Source organism: Anser cygnoides, chromosome 10 (genome assembly GCF_040182565.1).
Source record: "Anser cygnoides isolate HZ-2024a breed goose chromosome 10, Taihu_goose_T2T_genome, whole genome shotgun sequence".
NCBI lineage: Eukaryota > Metazoa > Chordata > Aves > Anseriformes > Anatidae > Anser > Anser cygnoides.
The window spans coordinates 9,182,816-9,200,375 of NC_089882.1; the positions used below are offsets into that span (position 1 = coordinate 9,182,816).

General features: G+C 44.9%; 1 long non-coding RNA gene across 2 annotated transcripts; it reads left to right on the forward strand.

Annotated features, from left to right (window-relative positions):
* Positions 1-8,559: 8,559 nt before the first annotated feature.
* Positions 8,560-17,281, forward strand: LOC125179648 (uncharacterized). Of its 2 annotated transcripts, XR_001206812.3 has the most exons (4): positions 8,560-8,622; positions 8,771-8,857; positions 14,093-14,208; positions 16,777-17,281. It is a non-coding gene; the product is annotated as an uncharacterized lncRNA (long non-coding RNA). The 2 variants fall into 2 exon arrangements; XR_010834019.1 differs by lacking the exon at positions 8,560-8,622 and having other exon boundaries at positions 8,629-8,857.
* Positions 17,282-17,560: the final 279 nt, after the last annotated feature.

Consider the following 17,560-nt stretch of genomic DNA (forward strand, 5'->3'; position numbering starts at 1 on the left):
AGGTATAGCAGGTTTACCACGATCTTTATCCCCAGTAGAAATGCTTTGGTGCCCATCATCCACATCTACTGCAGACAGCATGGAGGAAAAACCTCTAGCCCCAGACATGCTATTGCCCATGATTACTGTGCTGGTTGTAGTTATTTCTAGGTAAAGTGTTAATCGTGATGGATTGATGGTTTTTCTGCTTGGTATGTGACTCTAAAGAAATAAATTTAAAAGGCACATTAATTAAATGCTGTTTCCTGCATTACCCACTGCTTTCAAAAGGTTTAGCATAGCCTGTGTGAGTCAAGTGTTTTCATAATAGTGCACTTTTCTCTTTCTTATATTTTCCGTTGTTCCTTTACCTTGAGTTGTGATTATATTATTATTTTCCTTGCCAGTCTTTTCAGTTCCCCCCCCCCGAGTGGATGAGTATCTGGACAACGCAGACCACTCATGCATTGAGAATGACAAGAAACAGAAACTGTTTGATGTCTTGGAATAAAACACCATCAGCATCGCTTTACCAACAGCTGGTTTTGTAGATCGCCCCTCCCTCCAATTAAAAAATAAAGAAATCATCCCACGGCAAAGGCCCCTCAAGTGAGGAAGCACAAGAGGGCAGTGTTACGTTGAATTGAGTCGCACAAGGGTGCTATTAGCACGGGAACGCTTTATGGCTGATTAATTTATCCTGTTCGTGAAGAGGCATCTGCTGTGGAAGTGGCAGGCTGAGGCTCCGTGGCTGGTGGAATAGGCAGCCGGCTCAGAGCCACCTTCATCTCCTGGGTTGTGCTGAGCACGGGGTTACGGGGCATGGGTCTTGTGCTGGGGCTGCAGCAGCCACCCTGACTCTCATGAGAGTCCACTGTCTGTCTGTCTCTGCCCACGGGGATTTCCATCCTACCTTGGGCACAGGGGTGGCACCTGCCTGAAAGCTCAGCAGAGGAGCTGCTCCACTATCTGCATCTGGGTTTAATGGGCAGGAGTGGCAGTCCTTCACCGAAGACATCCCAGCTCTGCTGGAGCATTCGTGCCGCCACCCAGCAGACGCCAGAAAGGCCACGGTTGGTCCAACAGAGGGACCTGCAGGCCCCATACTATGCCAGTAAAAGACAACCTCATTGTTGCTCAGTGCCTTTTACAACACAATAAAAGAGAAGAAGTTAAAAAAAAATTTAAAAAAATTACATGCGTGGAGACTGCTGTGAGCGTATAAAAGGAGCAGAGCTGAAGGTATTCACCCAGAGGGAGGAGGGATGGGGAGAGGAACCTCACCACAAAGCCAGCACCACATCTCAGCAGGGCACCAGTAACCTGATCTTTCACAGCGTGGCCCTGTTTTACCAGGAGCCCTCTGGCCTCTAAGGCTCCTTTGTCAGCCTCTGACTTTTTTGTGAATGATCTGAGAGCGTGGATTATCTCTAACTTTTCCCCTATTTTCAGGAAAGCAGGGCTTTAAAAGCAGTGCTTGTACATGTAAGGCTGGTGGTTAATCTTGAAATATGTATACTGCGCACGCAAAGGGTTGAGCATAGACATGCATAATTTATCCGTGCCTGGAGACCGGTTGCTCTTGCGCTGTCTCATTTTCTGGTGGTTGGATCATGCCTGGGAATGGACTTAAGTCATGGACATGAGCTCGGTGCTCTGATCCCAAAATGGAGGCCCCTAAAAGACTCCTCGGTACTTCATACTGCCTCAGCCAAGCCTGCCAGACTCAGCTGGTGCGAAGTCCTAGGAGATCCCACTGCAGGCTCAAAGCCTCAGGCACCATTTTTTGATGTACACAAAAGACCCTGTTTTAATAGGAATTAATTAGCAGTTTAAATACTTGCAGGGTAGGAAATGCCCCACGGGGTATACTCGTTAAGGTTTCTTTACACATTACCTCCCAAGAGGATGCAGACTTTCCCTTACTTTCCAGCATCCCTTGCTGCTTCAGCAGTAACTGCAGTAATTGTATTACAGCCACAAAATACTGCAACCATAAAACCTTTCCAGCGCTCATCCATTCCCCCGTGTTAGATAGGATTGTGATGGACAATAATTTATCAAAGAGTCTGAGGTTATAGTGGCACATATTCGTGCCCGGGGTGGCTTTAAGCAATGATGAGGTGATAATGTCAGTGTAACCACATATCCTGTTTGCATTATTTATTGCTCTCATGAATGACAAATTCATATTTCAAAATGGCTGAGGCGTTTATCTGCTGTCCCAAACAGCCGAATTATGAATGTGACATAATCTTATCTCCAGGGCAGACATTCCCTTTTATTATTGGCATTTAATAAGAGAATGTGTAATTAAAGTAAAGTAATTAACCTATTTCTAGGAACTTTGTATCTTGAATAAACAGGCAGCTCATGCAGATTTAAGTGTGCTTGTGGGAGTCCTGCCTGTCGAAGCTGCCTTCTGAGGCAGGTGGGCTGCATTACAACGAGGGAGAGGACTGTGTACGAATGCCTACGCAGTGCTGTGGAATTATTGCACCCTCTTTTGGAGTTTTAATTTTGAAGACAGGTTGAAAGGGAGTAATTTCTCCTCCTATGGGGTGGTGAGGTAATTGGGGCAGAGGCTGAGGCAGGAGGAATCCTGGTGGAAACCTGTTGTGGCTTTACAATAGATAGGAAAATTCTGGCAATTTGGGAAATCACAATTAGGATGACTGAATGGGCAGGAATCTCATTTAGTTTTCATTTTCTAGTGATGATCACCAAAGATTCAAGGAGGCCAGCCAATAGAAGCAGTTAAAGAGTTAAGTAAGGCTAAGTTATCCCACCAGCAGTAATCAGCGCTTGCAGTGTGGGCTGGCTCTCCTCTGACACATGTGCTCTGCATGGTGTGTGGCTCTCCCGTGCTGCGCTTGCTGCAGTGTGGGATGCTTTGCTGGAAGAAAAAACTCCTATGAGTCTGCTATCACTATTCCACATTACCCCATTTTTGAAGAAATGTGACTAATTCCTATAATCATAAAAAAAAAAAAAATTAAAAAAAAAAATCCTCTTAGAGTATTTCATCTTTCAATAGCAGAACATATTGTGGAGGCTATGAGAGTATCCAGAAAGACAGGAAACAGAAGTAGCAGCAAGGGAAACTGCAAGTAGATATATGGAAAGTCTTCTTCATGATTAATATTGTCAAATGCTGGAACAGAGGCTGTGGGATCCTGGAGATACTCAGGTATTCGGCACGGGGCCCTGAGCAACCTGACCCACCTATGCAGCCAGCTCTGCTTGGAGCAGGAAAACAGGGCAAAAGATAGAGATAACTATCTGAAGAACTCACTTCTGACCCAAATTACTCTCTGAGACTGGACACTGATCAGCTTACCAACCATTTGAACAGTTGAAAGCACTTGTGTGACTTCCTGGGCAGATGGCACGGGGTTGTGTCCCTGGGGAAGCCAGGGATGGTGAGCAATGGCTGGAGAGCATGAAGCAGCTGTACCTGCCCCAAAAACAGGTCGTGCTGTGCTTTTGGTGCCACCAGGCAGAGCAGCCTTTTGTACAGTTTATTCCAGGGATTTGAGGAAATGATATTCAAGAGTTCATGTAAATTGTGAGGGTGCTGGAAAGCTGTTCTGACACCCAGTGGGACACTGCTCCTCTGCTCTGAAAACGTTCTATATCTGCTCGCCCTCTGCAAAACAACACAAATATGATTGTCTGATTTTGTAAAGTGTGCCTTTTCCATGGGCATTGGAGCTGCTTTGAGTCTCAGCTCCAGCTTTGCCATCACCGTCAGCACACACGACCATTGCCTGCAAGGCGCAGCTCCTGGGGACTGTGTCCCCTCCTGAGGGTCACCACGCAGTGACCGCTGTCACCTGGCCCCTCCTCTGGATGGCCGAGTGGCTGTGCCTGTTGTTTACGTGTGATGCTGGCTCATCCGAGATTTGCACTCCTACCATGAGGTTAATTAGTTGTCTTTATATAAATATGGCAGTGAAATCCTCCATTCTTTTCTTAGGTGTACTGACAGAAAGTTCAAGGAAGGGAAGGCTGATAGGAGTTTACACTTCACAATTGCAGTACTATGCCTAGAAAATACTGGCGATAGTATGAACCTAGCACAGTTGCAGATAAACCTGTCACTGAAGAAGTGGGCAGGTGGACAGCAGAAGGCTTATCAACAAGGGGCAGCAATCCATTCCTCACATCACCAAAGCCTAAACAGTTTTGCAAGGTGCAGAGGTGGCTACGACTGGACAAATAGGCCACAGAGCTCAGACTAGTGGCCACAGGCATCCAGAGGTTTTGCTGCTCACCAGGACTGACATAAACTCCAACCTTGGGTACGGGGGGAGTGAGGAGAGAGGTGATGTCCCAGCATCTTGCTTGGACCCCTGGCTGCTGTGAGTGGCTCAGGGTGGTGGGGCACATGAGTTGGCAGGATAGAGCATAAATACGAGTCCTGATATTATCTCTGGAGACAGCGTCAGAGCTATTTGACACCTTATCTGTTCGTTGCCTATTTATTTTGACTTTTCCTAAGCAAGGGAATCACTGCAGTTTTACCACCAGCTCCATCTCCTCCAGGTGCCTGCTCCTGAGCCCCTCTCCCCGCATTGCCTCCCTCCACAAGTCCCCAAGCAGGAAACCAGACCCCGAGCCGGCGGGCGGGCGCTCCAGCCCAGATGCAGGAGCAGCCTCCTGCCCTGCCAAGGGATAAAAAAGGGAGGGAGATTCATTTTGTGCAGTGAGCTCACGCTCTGAGAATGGGCTGCCGAGGCTCATTGCTAACACATGCAGCGCCAGACCGTGTGCAGGCAGGGCTGGGGAGGCTGCCGGGGCTATGGAGCCCATTTGCCTGCAATTGCAAACAACAAAGCAAGAGAGGTTGACAGTGGGGTGATGATGGTAATTGCACCTCCTTTGGCTGCCAGGAGATCAGACACCAACCAGCCAGATGTTAATGTAGAGGGTTTTAAACCAGGCAAGGTGCTTTGATGATTTTTTTTCTGAGCTGAGTGTATTTTTTTAAAGACTAAAATATACTTTTAGTCCTATGTCTTTGCTGCAGCATCCGGTCCTGCCGTAGGATGTGCCAGTGGCCCATAATAGAAGGTGTATTTTTTTATTTCTTTTTTGGTAGAGATTTAGTTTCTGAAATGAGCGAAACATCAAGCAATTGCCATAAAGCTTTGCTCTGAGTAATGCTCTTCTCCTTCCAGGTTTGGGAGACTATCTGACACTGTCTACATTGGCTGAAGATTAAAGGGTAGAGAGAGACTCTGGGTCTGGATGGAGTTTCCTTCCACTCTGTCCTGGAAAAACAAAGCAAAGACAAACGTGCATCCTGCCCTGTGTGTTAGGTGTGGAAGCAGCTTGGAGGGTGAGAAGTGGGCTGAGGGGTGCTGGGCTGGGTGCACTCACACATGGGGCCGGGCTGAGCCCACCCTCCCTGCCCACAGTACATGGGGGGGGAGTAGAAGCTGCAGCCGTGCAGTGCCAGGCACTGGGGAGGATGCTGGTGGAAAGGCTGATGAAGAGCCATGGGGATTTCCTGGAGAGGACCGCGCAGCCTTTTGCGGGGCAGCTGGGACAAGGGAGTGCTGGGGCTGTCAGGAGCCATGGGCCCATCCCAGCAGCCACATCCCTCTGCTGTTTGGCAGGCCGGCAGCAGTGAAGGCAGGAAAGTAAGGGAGATGGACAGGTAAAAAGCCAGACTTGGTTTATGCCCAAAGGTCAGACAGAATCAATACGTTCCCACAGAGCATCTTGCATCTAATCAGTGTTTTCTGGTGGAAAATTTCTGACAAGCTTGAAACCTGAGGCTGGGTTTATTTGCAAATGCCTGGTGAGTGATAAGCAGGTGATTTAGTACAACATTTATTTTGCACTGAAAAAAAAAAATAAGGCCTGTGTGATTTTTAAATTATTTTTTACTTTTTTCCTGCATGATGGGGGGACCGGTGACTGCCTAGCAGGTCACAGCAGAAGCTGTGTCTGTTCTACTTCTGGGCCAATTGTTGTGGTTTTGCTACTCCTGGAGATGGCAAAAAATAACCACCATTAATTAGAGTTGGGGAAGTGCCAGTTCTTGATTTGGAATAAAACCAAAGGTGCTGGCAACTTTTAGCGAAAGATTTTTCTTGCAAAACAACTGAGATTCACAAGTCACGAGATCACAAATCTAGAAGTGCTTGCAAGGAACAGTAATAAACACCTTCAGCTATCTGGGAAAAAGTTGTTTCTTTTTTCATGTTCTGCATTTAGCTTCTTCTAGATGAAGAAGTCGAACGGATTTACTAGCAGAATAAAAAGTCTTTCCTTGCTTTTACGCTGGACTGCGTATCCCATTGCTAACTGCTGTTTGTAAAGTAAACTGCAGCATGAGAGAGCCCAGGCTTTCATCATGTCCTGAAAATGCCTGCTCAAAATAGCCTACATGAAAAAATGAAACACTAAAAAAAAAAAAAAATCACTGTTATGCATAATAAAACCACTACAGAAATTGTTATTTATACAAATATGTAAAAACAACTCTGAGCCAAGAGGACATGTTTCAGCTGTGTGGAAATATAATGGTTTGCTAACTCCCAGATGAAGGCAGTGAGTTGAAAGCGAGATGTTCGCACCAAATGTGTCAATATGGTCAAACTGGCTGTTTCTGCTGAAAAGGAAGAAGCAGAAGCTCCACTGGGAAGTCCTCGTGCAGCTCCGTCCCCCACCAGCTGTCCTAAGCAGGAGGCTTGAGGCAGCTCTGGCAATGCCACTGCCACCACTGCCCGGGTCGCTCTGATCCTCCACACCAGGGAAAAGGGCCAGTAGTCCATCCCTTTCCCCCTGCAAGGCTGGTGGCCCAAATTTATGTTCCAGAGCCCCTCCACCATGCTCCATAAAGCCCCTGCATACCACTGCAGAGCATCCCATCCCCTCTTTGCTGCAGTGAACGCTGCGTCCTGTTGCAAGGGGAGCTGATGTAGGAAAGGAATGGTGGCTGGGGGGGTTTAGCAACTCCCAAGCCCTAGCCCAGTCCCACCACAGCCGCTGCTCAGTGCTCAAGGACTTTATGGCTGTGTTGATGTTATTACAAATGGATTTTCCAATGGGGGAGCAGAGGGAGGCTCAGATCACCCACTAGCACCTGCCTCCTGCTCTCCCTCTGGATGCCCCTTGGTCTGGTGGGAACAGCCCTCACGCCTGCCGCATGTCTTGAGTGTGCCAGTGCTTGATAAACCTCATTAGGTCCAAATTTGCTGTGAGACGCTGTCTCTTCAGAGAAGCACATTTACCTTCCTTCTGGCAGTGACCCAGCAGCAAGACGCTACGGTGTGCAGAATTGCCAGCACTGTGTGTTAAATTATTGCTGCTCTTTCGACTGATGTGCAGGATGAAAGTTATAACTGAGCTGTTTTTCTGTGGAAATCTATTGTGTTTAAGTACATCTAATTGAGCAAATCTCATCTGTACACAGGGACTGCTTGTCCTATTGCCTATCGCTTTGGGATTGTACTACAGTGCCTCTTTGTGCTCAGAGTACGAACCCTCATAGACCTGTCCCTATATCTCAGTTGCAGCAAGTTTTCTGTGACCTTCTTATTCAGTCCCCCTCTGGCTGTGCCTATTAATATATATATGTGTATATATATATACGTATATATGTATGTATGCATGAAAGCAGCTCCTCCAGCTCCATCAGGCTCCAAGCTCCCAGTTTTCTTGTGGGCCTCAGAAAACTCAGCTCCATAGCTCTGCCTTCAGCCAGGCACTCATCGGCTGATTGATTTCAGACAGAGCATGGTCTCTTCTCCCAGTTACCATGACTGTGGGAGACTTAAGATTGGTGATTTTTATGTTTTTTGACTACAGATTGGTTGTTAGAAATATTAATAATGACTGCTTGACTTTATAATTAGCCATGTATTTATTTATGAGGGGCTGTTAAACTTCAATGAACACATTCCAAATAATCAATTTATGTTAAAAGAAACTGGCCTGTAATATCTATCTAAATCAATCTAAACTTAATTCTTATTTAGAAGCCTCTGCTTGGCCACTTATAACTTTTCTTCAGATGGCAGCAGTTGGGTTTGGTGGACCACAGGGTTTGCTTAGCACCTGCAGCCGTAGAAGGTCCAAGTGGGAAAACAGGCATGGGACTGCTCCCCTTGCAGCTTCCCCATCTGCCAAGTATCAAGGAATTGAGGTCGCAGTTGTGGGACTGTAGTGCTGGTGAGACAGAGGTTTGTGTCTTCTGGCACCTGAGTGGGTTATCGGATGTCTCCACGAATGGATTCCTCGGATCTGGGATCACTAAGCATTACCTTTCACTTCTCTCATCCACAAAATTTGAAATTATCTGCTGATATTTACAACAACTTGTTTGAAGTTTATTGGTCACTTTATTGATTTACCAAGGTAAAGGCTCTCCTGGCTGATTGCCACAGCTGACCAGACTCCAGGTGAAGGACCTGTGGGAGCTTCCTGCAGCTGATGGCAACGTGCAGACGAGGTGATTGCAGGGGGCTGGGAAATGTGCACTGAGTTTGCACTGCGAAGCTCGAGTCTCTCAGTCCCACGCAGGTGAGTTGAGTTTTGTGATTCAATTCCCCACCCATGTTGTGAAGACTCAAATGTTCAGGAATCAGCAACTTTCCCTATTTTGGGCAAGTTTTTGGATGTCTGTGGGTGAGGAACTGCATGTCATGTCTGCTAAAGTTCCTGGATTTTATTGGGAGGAGGAATTGCATTTTTGTGCTTTTCTGGACTTTTACCTTTGGTTGTTCCTTGCTTGTTTTTGTTGATATTGAAGAAAAGATTATTGTATTCTTTCCAGAGATAAGAGGAATGGTCTTTGGGTGGCGGATGTGCTGTCTGACATCATTCAAATGACATCAGCACCCAAACAGTGAGGATCACAGCGGTGAGTTTCTCTTCTGGGGGATTTTGTTGATGTTTTTCTTGTTTGTTTATTTTGCTGTTGTTTGTTTTTGCTGTTGTTTTTTCCCTACTAGTAAAGAGGTCTGCCCTTTTTATAGAGCACAGTCAAAACCTGAGGAAACTATTCCTCCCTGGAGAACCAGAGTGGGTGTGAATATCTCTGTAGTGAGCAAAGACTTTGAAATCCCACCAGGGAGTTCCTGGAGGTGCTGAAAATCATGTTTTAAATAGTTTTGCAATATGTTTTCCTCCCTGCTATGCTCTTATCAAAGCAATCAAAAAAAAAAAGTATGTCTTGCTTCAGACTGACATTATTTCTCTGTTTCTTCTTCTTAGTGAGAATAAAGTAATAGCAAAATATAAAACAGGTTATGATGCCAAATGCTGCTGTGCTTAGGGTAGCTGGGGGAGGCTGGATGCATTGCACATTGTGCTGGGTGTGTTGCACTTGAGCATTCACTGAGAAACAAGTCAGAGGAAATAAAATAAAAAGAAACAGAGGTACCAAAGTGAGTATGGATGGCAGCTGTTATGTCAGCCTCACCTGAGATTTATTTACTGGGGGGCAGGCAGGAGACCTAGAGTACACTGCTTTACCAATTACAGGTGTCTGGTTTTGGTGTCCTACCTGTTGGCTTTGTCTCAGGGGCAGCCCCCTGGAGAGATGTGGCTGGGGTCTTCCCCAAAATGATGGAGATGTTGTGCTGGCCAGTGCTCCCAGGGAGCAGCTGGAAACCAGCCCAAGCTCAGCCAAGCCAGGGAGAGAGAGCTTATACAGGGTTCTCCTGGTACAGGGCCCTGAGAGGTTGCTGAACAAAAGGACTTGTCCTGCAGTGGTACAGCAGGCAAGGAGAGAGCAGGTTTATCTGAGTGTGTTTTGGTCTGATGTTACGGTGTTTTTTTCCCACTTTGAAATATTCTTTATTCTCATTTGTGCTTCCACAAAACAGCTGCAACTTTTTAGGGGCTCCTGGGGTGGTTTTGCATGTACAGTGGAGAGGGGTATGGATCATGATGAGATCATGTCATGTGCTAGAAACCTTGTGCTAGTGAACCTTAAGCCTCCCTTAGTCCGCACTGGTATCTAAAATCACCACAAGGTGCCACAGCGGGAGATCAGAAAGGCCAAAGGGCAGCAGCAGTGTTATACAGCTTTTACAGGTACAGCAAATTTGTTAGGTGAGAATGGCCACGTGATGGAGGAAGTGGAAAAATCCCGGTGGCTCTGCCACATCTAACGCTGGTGGGGGAGTCTTGGAATAATACATGTTTCATATGGTTTTTCATTGTTAGCTGCTCCCAACTAAATCCTTTATCTTGTGGGGTCTTGTTCACTAATGTTTTATGCTGTTGCCTTTCATTTTCCTCAGTCATTCTCCTTTTCCACCAGCCTGTTGTTGTCTGCCCTTGTTGCCTAAAGTCATTTGGGTGACGTTTGTTTTTACTTCTTCAAAAAATTCCTCTACCTTTGCTAAAGGACGGCTCACATCCTACTTAAAGTCACCAGAAAGACTTAAATGAGCCTCGAACTGGACCTGAAATTGTTACTTCTTTTCAGGTTTCTAAATATGATATTTGCCTCCTAGCAACCACCATTTGCAGGCAGTGTGCCAGCAATGTTAAGCTCTTGCTTGTGTGCGGCTGCTGGCATCCCAGAGCATCCCGCAGAGCTTTACAAAGCGCCCGGTGGTATCAACTCACTCCGCTCGCTGTAGGTGTCACAGGGAGAGCGATGTTACACAACAGCCTGAAAAACAAGGGAAAGTACTGCCTGACAGAAGCTGTAAGAGGACAAGGAGTGTTGCAGATCGATATCCCAGGTGTGACAGAAGTACCCAGGGATGTTTGGGGATCACCTGTGGGTTTACTGCCTGGAGCATCCTGAATGGGTGGTGAAGTTCATTCTGGGATTTGTACTTTTTGCATGGGCTTATCCTGGGTGTAGTCTTCCAGTCCTGCTCTTTGACAGCTAATTTGATGCCTTTTTCTTCCTTCAGTTATGGCAATTCATCATGCTCTCTGCCAGTTCATCCTCTCTGATACGCTGGGACAGTGAATGTTATTTGTTCAGGTAGGACAAGGTGAAGCTTGCCTGCTAGGAGCAGTGATTTTTCTTTCAGGGCCTGGCAAATGCTCTTGGCTGAGTCAAGTCTTTGGGCTATTTTGACTTCCTTTTCTCTTATTTCTGTGTCCATTCCATAGGTTTGGTTCCTGCGGTGCTGTCTCCAGATTTCCTTGGGGCCATTTTTTTCCTGCTGGTACACAGCATGTTTCCAAAGACACACTGGTCCTTGAAGTTGCACTGCAGTTCTCTTGTCTCCCAAGTGATTTGTATACACAGTTTTCTCTATAGGAAATATTATTCATTATCTAGAATTATTTTTTCCACAGTTGATGAGTTGATGGAATGATTATTTCCATTCTATCAAAACAAGAAAAGCAGGAGAGAAATCTGTCTTCTCTCTGTGTACCATGCTACTCCTGAAAGTGATGGTACATTTGTCTAGGTGTAATAGTTAAAAGATCAGTCAAAGTGCATCAATTGTGGGCCTGTTTGGGGAAACAAAAATCTTTTCTTATGTTCAGCTGCACTAGAAGAGAGTAGTGTTGTTTCTGTGGGGCTGGAGCACCGGTGGTGTTTATGTGGCTCCATCAGCAGGCCACTTCCATCAGCTCTTTGTGATTCAGAACAGCCTGGCCTCCTTAGCTCCTTTTTTAAGGACCTCACCATAATAGATGTCTTGCAGGGTTTGCATGAATGACCTCCAGTCTACTGTGTCCTGTTTGAAAGCTGCCGGTGACTCTTCCTTGTTCGTTAGTCACTAATTTAAGTTCTGAAGAACTTGCTGCTTATGATACTGGTGGGGTGATTCAAGGTTGCTTAGTTGTGGTGTTTCATGACAATCGCCACTTTTCATTAAGGGAGAGGAAAGAAGTAAATATCTAGTGCTCTAAATGATTCCAGAAAGCAAGCTGAGCATGCAGAGCTGCAGGGGCAAAATTCAGAAGACAAGTTAAGACTCTGTAGCCTTTAAAATGATGTTAGCTATTATTTTTAGATGTCATGATGTTTTTAATGAACTCCTGAATTTTTAGAGCCTGAAGCAATTCAGTTTGGAAGAATTATAGTTTTAAGCTGCAGCACACCTTTGGAATCTTGCCTGGTTTAGCGGAGAAGGAAGTGGATGCACTAGGGAATTACATATGTATATGCATATATTTTTTATGCTGTGCATATATACACACACACACACATCACGTTCATTTTACTTTATCTGCATCTATTTTGCTAACTGGGCAGTTTGCAAGGACTATATCTGTATTCCAAGAGGACAAAGTTTAAGAGGAATGGCATAAGTATACTGTGGATTTTACTGGTGCAACTATCATAATATCTGGATCATATAGAAATAGCTGTTTAACAATTGTTTCTCCCACAGCAATTAAGAACGTATGAAAGTTGAAAGATGATGAGCATCATATAATTGGTTTGTGCAGAGTCTAATGAAACTATTTTCTCAGTAAATAGAATATTCTCTTTCTTGAGGATAGAAAGAATAACATGATAAATATTTATAAGTTATCTTATCTCTTTCCTGTCATGGAGTCTTCATCAACAAATCCCACTTCAAAAAAGTAGTACTCAAATTAGAAGAGCAGCTTATTCACTATTGCTTAGTATCTGTACTGCAGTGGTGCCCAGAGGACCCCTTTCAAGATCTCATGATTCCTATGTTGAATTGTTGGACATTTCAGATCGGGTTACACTGAAAGTCTAGGCAACTCCAAAGGTGTGCTGGTGTCCAATCTGTCACAGAAGGGTGTCCAGATGTCTCCATATGCAAGGCTGTGGGAACAACATGAAGAGCACTCAATTGTGCATCGAGGCCGTTTCATTTGAGGATGATGGTTGGCCAAAGCATGAGCTGGACATTTCTCCCTGAATCTGCTCTGGGAACAAACCCTGGAATAATGCCCCTTGAGGCCACAAAAGCAATATTGTGGTTACATATATATGGCTTTCTTCAGCTGCTTGCACAGCCATTTAGTGTGCTTTATCATCAGAGTGGGTTGGATGCTGCACAGCATGAGTGGTTTGTATCAGGGCTGCGGTTAAGTGTGTATATCTTGAGGAATGAGTCAGCTAGGAGATGTCTTTCAACAAGCAAAGTTTTTCTTCAAAGCTTTGTTCTTTAGTCTGACTGTACACAACTTTTAACAAAAGACACCCAAATGGTTTCCTCTATACACTCATATATATATATATACGCACATACATACACTGTTTGGGCTCTATTCCCTACTGTGTGCATCTTGATGTGGAGAACAACATCCTTGGAGTTGGCATGCTTGCCGTGGCAGGGTGAGCAGGAGGGCTTTGGCTCCAGGCACCATCTCCCCAGCCTGCTGCCCACAAGACATCCCCAGGCTGCTCAGCATTTTGGGGGAGAATTCCGGAGTCTGGAACTATCTTTAAAAATGAATCTTCTACTTGCTGCCTTATTCTATTTCTCTAACTTTTCTTAAGGTTCCTCATGTGGGTTTGGGGGGATTCATTTTCAGCAGTAATTTAGGTCAGTACTGGTGTGGCCACTTGAGAGCCATTTTGGCCCCAGAGGGAGCTGCATGTGTGCACAGACAACCCACTTTATCAGTGTGGATTATGGAATGCACTCACATCAAACCTCCTGGACAGCTCAGCTGACATATGCTACAATAATGATCTGACTGCAAGTAAAATACTATGAAGATATATATATATTGATATTTCAATTACTTCTTAAATTGTACTTGTTGGGATCCTTGCGCCTGACTTGGATATTTAAGTATGGATTGTATCTGATTCTAAAAACACATCTTTTTGTCTGCTCAATATATATAATAGCTTATATTTCCATCCTTGGGTAATTGCTTCTGCTTTAAAGAGTGACCCTGAATTATATTAACACAATAAATTAATGATCATTTCTTACAGAGAGAGGATTTCTCCAAGGAACCTGCATAAGTGCAATTTTCTCTGCTCTTCTTCCATGGTCTTGATCATAAATAAGTAGCTGTGAGTACTCATGGGACAGTGCAAGGGCTTCTCACAAGCAATTGTTTTTACAGCTTGTTTATTGCCAGGGTGTTGAACTAACAGCTTGAAATTGAATTGGTGGTGTTTGTAAATATGTCTCTTAATGTGTGTGTATATAAATATATTTATTTTTTCCTCCAGGGAATCAGGTGATGGCAGGACAGAGATTCCTGAAGAACCTCCCTTTGAAGGCAAAGGTGACCTCTTTTCAACAACATATTAGTGGGTGTTGTGTGGACAGCTGCTGTGACTGCAAGGCAAGTTCCTTTATTTAAGGAGAAGAATTCATACTTATCACCAGGGAAAATTTTAAATGCACAAGAAGTGTCTCCTGTAGTACAAAATACTACTGTGCTGTTTCCTGCGGCGTATGCTTAGATAGAATTTTTCTCTAAAGAAAACAAGGGGGGAACATTGCATGCCAGATGTCATCTTAAACGTACTTGCTAAACAAGGTCATTTTAATTTGTCTGGGTTCAAAACAATTTCCCTTAATGGATCAGGGATTGTTATTTCACTGACACCCTATAAAGGGTGCAGCTCTTAAAATCAACAGATGAATTTTTTAGTGAAATTCTGAATGGAAATCGTCTTCTCAAAGCATTTACTGCTGGCCTCTGTTGAGACCAGGGACATAGGAGAACAGTGGTTTTACCTCTGTCTCTTGCGTTATTATGGCAAGACTGGAATAGTGAACGTGGTTCTGCTTTCCACATCTCTGAAAGGATGTTGCTAAACTGGAAAGGATGCCGGAAAGAGCCATAGTAATGATACGAGGACAGGAAAATGTGCCTTATGGTTTGAGATTTATGGAGCTCAATCTGTTTAGCTTATCAGAAAGATTGCAGCTTTAAATGGATCACAGGGTTTATATACTTTCATGTAGAATAAATAGTAGCTATAAAGGTACTATTCCATCCTGCGCGTAAAGGCATAGCAACAAGCAGAGTCTGTAGCTAAATCTGAATCCATTTACATTTTAAACAACATGCATATTTTTACTGCTGGAATGCTTAACCAACAACAACAAAAAAAGACGAGCCTCAAGAGAGGTATTACATGGTCCTTTTGATGCCTACAAGTGGTGGCAACGAGTTTCTCGTTAATAGCTCTCAACAGTCACAAGCTGGCAGCTGGTCCCTCTGCAGCGCGGTGGCTGGATGAGGGTCTCTGGCCATGGAGCAATGCTGTGTGTGAGGACCAAGTGCCTGTCCAGCTGTCTGTGTGTCCATCCACCGACTATGGTCATGCCTTGGTGTGTGCCCAGTTAGATGGGGGTTGCAGTAGAGGATGCTCAGAGCCACGTTCACAGGCAGCCCTCCCTGGGGATGCCCAGGATGTGTCTGTGAGCTGTCCCACGAGGGATGAGCTGCTCCATGCCCAGTCCTGGTCAGGCTTTTGCAAGCTGTTAGGCTTGCAGACTATATCCCTGTGTATCCTCAAGGTCCTTGAGAGTCGCCGTTTGCTGGCTGGGGTGCTGAGGCCAGGCTGTGTGCGCAATTCCCACAGAGGGCTGTTGCTTAAATCCCAAAATCCCACTCTGACGATGTTAGCTAACTTGCTGAATTAACCTGGCTGGAGGCACAGACCATATTCCTGTAACTTGTCCTCCATGATTCTTTCTCCACCGCACTGCTGGTAAAAGGGCTTTCTTGCATCAAAGATCTGACAGGACTTTTAATCAAAATAATCTATTCTCGATTAGCTTCCTGTTTCCCTTTCTCTTTTTTTATTATTCAAGCTTTTCTCACTGGGGGAAAAAAAGAGGCAAGAAAGATAGGGAGGAACATGGAAAAAAATGCACTACTCATTTCCCGGTTTTGTTTCATTAAAAAAAAATCTGGAAAGATTTCAAAATCCCTGAAGCACTGTTTGTGAAAACTTCACAGTAGTAGGGCTTGGGGGAGAAGTCCTCCAGCTCCCTCCATGTGGTTTCATAGCCATCTTAAAAGATCCTGTTAATTTTTAAGCTAATATTAAGCTACTATATTAGCTAATATTAAGCTAGTATAGTAATGATGGAATATTGCCTCCTTCCTGAAGCAGGAAGGGGAGAAAAATTGGGTGGCATGGCAAAGGAGCACGTGGGAAGCAAATCACTGCTTATTTTCTCTTCCAGAGCACCCACCCTGCAGTGTGGGGTCAGGGATGGAGGAGGGAGAAGGGATCCTTGCAGCAGCCCCAGCTGCTGCAGGATCTGCAGAAGAAGGCTGTGGGTTGGGCAGGGAGGGGGATCAGTCCCCCACATCTGGGCTTTGGGGTTCCCCTGTAGTCACACCAGGCTGCTGCACGGAGATCCTGGAGTCCTCCGAGGGAGCAGTGCCACGAATGCATTCTGTGGCATCTGAAGGAACGCTGTCAGCTGTGGTTTGTTAATTGTTCTGGGTCCCCTGCCCCTCCAGATCTTCAAGGAAAGAATTTATTTTTTCCTCTGTCATTTTCTTTGTTAGAGAATTGTTCTGAAACTGCTGTGGTTTGTGCATAAAATACTGTTTATGTATAAAATACCATTGAAGTTCAGTTGAGCCCTGAGTTGACCCCTGCCTAGCACTCAGATCTTCCAGCTTCTTGTTTAATTTGTCTTGTAGTGTAAGACACGCTACTCCCCCATACAATACAGAAAGCTTGCTCCCCAGTACACATACCTAATTTGTAGCTAATGCTCTCATCGTGGCTACTTTAATAAGAGTGTAGATTTTTTTTCCAAACGAGATGCACATGTGGCTCCTAGGCAGTCATTTTTCTGTTTCAGATTAAGCTTTTCTCTTCAAGATTCCACATCATACATGACTTTCTGTAATCTTTTCTATTGATTTCTTTCCTAGCCTTCATCAAAACAGCGCTTGAGCAATCGAGGGGTGGACTGTGACCTGCTCTGCAGAGAAAGATGGGGCAGAAGGCATCTGTTTACGCTGTTATATTGGCCTTCTTTCTGGGTAATAGCCCTGGGTAAAGAGAATAATATTAGCTAAAGGATACTTTTCCCAAAGATGGGAGTCCTGGCTATTTTCTCCCTTGCTAAGGTTCCTAGAAAGCATCTCCCACATGGGAGACAGAGCTGCTAGGTGGTACAGTCTCCTTCCAGGAGAGGCTGGAAACTCAGATGTCTGTAATGTTCTCACAAAGCCACAGACACTGAGTAAAATATGGACAAGCCCAAATCTTAAAGGGGAATGAAGTTATAACTCCACCAGCTGGAGCTGAGAAAGGTCGCTGACTTAACTCCAGAAAGGCTGGCATGTTTTGCTGTTTGTGGAATGTCCTCGTGTTTCTTACCAGCACACACTGCTGGGACGAGATCATGCCAGAGTAAGTTTGTGATGCTGAGACATCTCCGGGGTTTGACTGGAGCAGAAATGCCCTGTGGTTTCTCTACATCTGGGTGAAAGTAGTAAGTCCTGGAACACCTGAAAATTGATGATAAAAAATAAAAAGCTTTCCTTCCACCCCCCCCATCACCTCCTCTCACTGACACAATTTAAAGATTTGAAATCAGTTTGTATTGCAGCCAGAGATTGGAGTTATGGTGGTTTCCATTTAGAACAAGGAAATTGAAGTAATGCAATTAATCAATAACAATATGGGAAAGTAAAGACTGAGACAGTCGCT